A 6,477-nucleotide genomic window follows, 5' to 3' on the forward strand; every position below is an offset into this window, starting at 1 on the left:
GATCTCAAAGTGTGACCTTGACCTTTAAGCTAGGGTACGGGTGTTGCGCATGACACGTCGTCTCATCATGGGGAACATTTATGCCAAGTAATATTGTAATCCCTTGATGGATGACAGAGTTCTGGATCGGACAGGGAAAAAACCTTATTGACCTTTGACCTCCAATTGTGACCTTGACCTTTGAGCTAAGGGTCTGGGCTTTGCGCATGACATGTTGTCTCATCATGGGGAACATTTGTGCCAAGTAATATTAAAATCCCTTCATAGATGGCAGAGTTATGGACGGGACAAGAAAAAAACTTTGTTGACCTTTGACCCCCCAATTGTGACCTTGACCTTTGAGCTAGGGGTCCGGGATTTGCGCATGACACGTCGTCTCATCATGGGGAACACTTGTGCTAAGTGATATTAAAATCCCTTAATGAATATCAGAGTTATGGACCGGACACGAAACAGACCCTGTTCATGCTATGTTAACATTTGACTGCTAAGTGTGACCTTGACCTTTGAGCTAGGGGTCTGAAAGTTGTGCATGACACATCGTCTTATTATGAGGTATATTTGTGCCAAGTAATATTAAAATCCCTTCATGGATGGGAGAGTTATGGACCGGACAGGAAAAAAGCCTTGTTGACCTTTGACCTCCAATTGTGACCTTGACCTTTAAGCTAGGGGTCAAGGTTTTGCGCATGACACGTCGTCTCCTCATGGGAAACATTTGTGCCAAGTAATATTAAAATCTCTTCATGGATGGGAGAGTTATGGACCGGACAGAAAAAAAAGCCCTGTTGACCTTTGACCTCCAATTGTGACCTTGACCTTTGAGCTAGGGGTCCGGGATTTGCGCATGACACGTCATCTCATCATGGGGAACATTTGTGCCAAGTAGTACTAAAATCCCTTCAAGGATGGGAGAGTTGTGGACCGGACAGGAAAAAAGCCCTGTTGACCTTTGACCTCCAATTGTGACCTTGACCTTTGAGCTAGGGGTCCATGATTTGCACATGACACGTTGTCTTACCATGGGGAACATTTGTACCAAGTGACCTTTTCGGCGTAAATGGAAATGTACACGACTACGCGCATGTACACGTACTTCGATCAATTTCGCGGGGTTTTCTCAAAACATTGACACATTTTGAATAGCAACAATTTTAAGGAATAATTGAGCCATTTTGTATACAAAGTCAAAACAGGAACGTACATTATAAAAAGTCTGACACAATCGAACCGTGCGATAAGCAAAATCAGTTCTATGGTAATAGACTTTGTATCAATATTAACTAATGGTACGTTATTCGTTGTTGTCTAGAGAAAAGAGGCACGTTCACATCATGTTGGTGATTTATGCCCAGTTTTATTTGATTTTAATTAGAACTGTAAAATGAGCGGGGAAACGACAGTTATTCATGGCGAAGGACCTGCGGACGACGGATACCGTATGCCCCACGGGTCTTCGAAACCACTGCTGGTGGTGGTCTTGTACAGATTCAGTAATTAGGGGACGGCCATCAGAAAATAAGAGGAGCTTAGGTGGGCAGATTTTGCTCAGACTCGTTTCCCCTTTATTTTTGTACATAAAAACTTGGTACGAAACATCCATTTATATAAGTTTTACAATGAAATTGCGAGAAGCAATTCTGTGCACCTTTGCCAACCATAATTTTAGTTCCTCTGTAATATCATATAAAAATAAACCTGTATAAATGGATAAAAGGCATGTATGAAACAACAGGCATGTTATACACAAAACGGTGTAGCTAGTTAAGCACAAAGGTAAAAATTTTACATGCCGTTATTAAATTTAGTTTTAATGGGCAACATAAGTACTGTCCGAGAAGCAATATATGTGGATATCCTTGCTGAAATAAAAGCCAAATTATAACAATACTGTATTTCGTCCTGTAGAATATGGAACAAAATAAAATAATTGTAGTTATCACGAGCGAAGCCAGCGTATTTTTTGTTTAATTTCCAGACCAATTGCTCGGTTAGCTCAGTAGGGAGAGCACAGATCTACGGCTTGCGGGGTCGTGAGTTCGATTCCCTGGCGAGGCGCAGTTCTCGGTGACGATTACATATAAGACATTGTGTCTGAAATCACGTACTCGTCCTCTACTTCTGATTCATGTGGGGAAGTTGGCAGTTACTTACGGAAAACAGGTTTGTACTTGTACTGAATAAATACAAACACTGGTGAGGTGAACTGTCCTCCGTTACATAACTGAAATACTGTTGAAATACGATGTTAAACCAAAAACAAATTAATCTTCCAGGATATCATTTAATCAATTGTAGCCAGATTATAACATTTTTGTTGTAAAGTAACCTTGGCTGGGAGGCAGTAATATATCTTATATACTGTAATATTCATCGGGAGAGAAACGAGTAAAATGTCTTATGAGATTTTAGAATATACCTCCTGAATTTTGTTTTCTTTAAAACTGAGAAAGGAATGCTAATGTTGGGACCGGAATACATAAGTAATTATTTACTATTCTGACAGTCTCGCCCTGATTTTCTAATGGTCATCGCTTAAATAGATATGAATAATTTGATGGCTCCAAGTTTCCTATGAAATATAGTTGTGATTCCAAATTTGTGTAAACATTTCACACTGGGTGACAGAACTGTGGAGCGCAAATCAGAGGAGGCAAATGTATTCTGTCATTATGAAAATACTCTATTTGTTTAGAATTTTTCAGTATTTAGAATGGCTATATGCCAGACCATTTCTTAGAGTGGTCAAGCTCAGCTGTGAAATGACTGTGAAACTTGGTATTAAGAATAACCAATGATACGTTATTCGTTGTTGTCTTGAGACAACCCCCAAGTTTTGTCCGAAGTACATAATACATGTGCGTAGTCGCATACATATACATTTACGCCGAAAAGGTCTATTGCAAAACTATAGTGATTGTTTTGCTTTATAGTTAGATAAGACTAACAGTTTTCCGCGTTTCTGGGTGTAGCGGAGAACTGTTGTCTTAAGTAACGGTTACCAGAACCGGTTTGACAAGTTTGCACGGTTTTGTAACGGGTATAAATAGCAGAGGGCGGTGTCGTTATTCACTTTCTACGGAGCTCTATTCAGAGACATACATAACTTGCATTCAAATTCAATCGTGATGAAACAATTAATATGTTAATTAAGGATATGGTTTTGGGTATACAGTTTTAATGGTAGCTCTGAAAGCATATGAACAAAAACATTGTAGTAAAATATTTTTGGTTATTTATAAGATTTTGTCAAAAATAAATTGTATTAAGTTCATTAGAATATGGATTAGGTACTTTTGAAAGTTCTACATTATGCATATTCTGGAGTGATATTTTATTTAGATATCGGATCAGTCTTATACGTCATAAATGAAACTGTTCCATCAATGTTTATTTATGATATTGATTGATGTCGATAAATTTTAAAAAGTTAAAAGCAGAGAGTAATAAGTACATGAAATGCCTTATTTAAAAATCCCGTAAACCATTATCCCGAGGGCAGGTAGACACTTGTAACGGGTACAGATTTCCTCCTTTAAAAAAGTAGTTTTTTCCTGTGCGGTCTTGGTGTCTTATCAATGAACAATAATATTATTGGCATTTATTATACAAGGTAAAACACACACATTTTTTATTTAGCTAAGTATGGTGTTTGTTTCATCATGTTTTACTGGTTATTACAATTTTGATATGTTGTTATTACATGAAAAGTGTATTACTCCTGTCTTCCTTTCTCTGAATAAACATAGCTCGTATTGCAAAACTATAGTGGTTGTTTTGCTTTGTAGTTAGATAAGACTATTGTATATACTAGCATGTATGACAAGGTTTAAAATAAACATAAGACAGCTAAAAATCATAAAGAATAAAAAAATAGTAACTATTAATACTTATAATAAATAGCTGGAATAGATTACTTTGAAGATTACAGCTAGCCTAGAAGGAGTTGTAAATAGATTTTGATGGAAACATTCATAAGATTTTATTGAACTGAAAAAACCCGTAGGAGAAAGCCAGGGAAATCGTTGAATCAAATTCAGAGAAAAAATAACGGGAACCGAGTCTTTGTCCGATTGTGATGGTGTGTAAAATTTTTTATATATTGAGTTTGTTATTTTGTATATGTCTTCCTTGTTCTTGCTCACTGTTCTGATTTTTCAAGAGTTACGTTATTTGAAGATTACAGCTAGAAGGAGTTGTAAGAATTATTTGTAACGATTTTGATGGAAACATAAATACGATTTTATTGAACTGAGAAAAAAAACGTTCGAGAAAGCCAGGCAAATAGTTGAGTGTGTGTGTGTGTTCGGGTTTAACGTCTTTTTCAACAATTTTTTCAGTCATATAAACAACGGTGTCTACTTGTAGCAGTGAGCACAATGCCCAACTTTATATCACGCCGTAGACACGTGACATGATACCCCACCTAGTCACATTATACTGACACCGGGCTGACCAGTCCTAGCACTACCCTCTTAATGCTGAGCGCCAAGCGATGAAGCTACTTGTACCATTTTTTACGTCTTTGATATGACGCGGACGGGGATCGAACCCACGACCTCCCGCACTCGAAGCGGACGCTCTAGATACCACTAGGCTACCGAGGCGATTGCAAATAGTTGAATCAGATTCAGAGAATAATAACAGGAACCGAGATCGGTTTAAAATCTTTGATTGTGATTGTGTGAAACATTTTTATTTATTAGTGGCACCTTGGGGTCTTCCTCCTCCATGGAAGCCGGATGTTGCCATATGACCTTAACTGTTGAGTACGACGTTAAATCCAAATCATTCAATTTTCACCATACAATCAACCCATAAGCCATAACTTTTATATTACGTTAATAATTGTGCAAACTTTGAATTTTCAGTTCAGTTTTGTTAAAGTCTGTGATATTTCAAGATGCTGCTATGATACTTCATAGGATAGTTGAACATAATAACTGAATACATAAGGCAAGCACATGCGTTCCTATATCAAAAGTAAAGTTCACACATATGGTTAAAAGTAAAAATGTGTGTATACGTGTGTCTCCAGTTTATAAGTTTAATCTTGTAATAGTCGTCCTGATATTCACACATAGACATTGTATGTGTACAAAGACAATCGATCCTCCAGCACTTTCAGTCCTTTGATTTACCGCAGTTATGGCCTTTTGATAGGTTTGCTTTATATACAGAATATAGAGAAAAATTTTGTGTGTCCAACTCCTCTAAGACTATTGAAATGATATGCTTAAAAGTTTCACAGATGAAAGACGTTGATGTGAAGGAGACCATAGATAATAGATTTTTTTCTGTGGCTGCTTTTTCTAGAATTATGACCCTTTTTTAATATCACAAAATAGGCCATAGTGAAGAAATTTGGTGTGTTCAACTCCTCATACACTTTTTGAACGAATGGATTCAAAGTTGCTCAGATGCAAACCTTATCTGAATACAATTTGCTTCAGACTTTTAGTCGAACATCCTTCATGTGAAGAGGGTCTGTACTACAAATGGCGCAGTATGTGGGGGCATCCGTGTCCAATGGAAACAATTCTCGTTTTCCAAGGCTTGTTGACATCATATAACTTAAACTTAAAGTAATCAACAACCATAATTGTCAGTGTTGAAATCCTCTTAGTCAATCAAAGATGCGCATGCACAAATTAAAAAAAATACCGTGGAGTACCCCCATACCCCTCTTATACAATCAAGCTTTCAGAAACCTGATGGGGCGGAGCAATTGTTTTGCTATGGTTATGCAGGTGAAACGATATTTTTAAATGTTATATTCGTGAATTTTGTGTAAACTGACTTGAACACTAGAGAATTTGCATGACATTTTTCATTTATAAATATTCCTAATAGTTTTTTTCTAAAGACAAATTTATTGTTGATTTAGGGTTTATTGTCGTTCCTGAAATACAGCTTTCTGAAAGACTGAAATTGTCCAACCTTTCAACGGCTTACCAACAGCATATAGAACTGATTACACCAAACAGGAAGTGACTACTAAGTATAACATGTGAAGAAGTCCAAAATGTAGTGCCATGCTATTGATGAAATGTGGTATAATGAGTCATAAGAGGATTGTGGCAGTTATATTTTTGACTTAGTTTTATTGCTTATTGTATTGAGAAAAGATCTAGACAATTTTCATTTTGAGTTTCCAGGTATTAGTTTTGTTCTTTGAGAAAATGTCTACATACGCGTAATTGGTAAACAGCTATTTTCATGGGAGCATTTTCAGAGGGTGATATTTTTCAGAACAGATTAATTTTCTTATATGTAACATATATAAAGCATGTCAATATTTTTCTATTTTTGATAAGAAGACATGTCATACTAAATGACCATATCTGGTTTCATATCAGTGAAATGCTCTAAAGTACTGAAAATGAGGTCTCAAGATTTCATTGTTTATATAAAATAAAGAAGAAACTAACTGGTAGAGTTTAACCTATAATAGATCTATTAATAGTGAGGAAATGT

The sequence above is a fragment of the Mercenaria mercenaria genome, unplaced genomic scaffold, assembly GCF_021730395.1.
Source record: "Mercenaria mercenaria strain notata unplaced genomic scaffold, MADL_Memer_1 contig_5059, whole genome shotgun sequence".
NCBI lineage: Eukaryota > Metazoa > Mollusca > Bivalvia > Venerida > Veneridae > Mercenaria > Mercenaria mercenaria.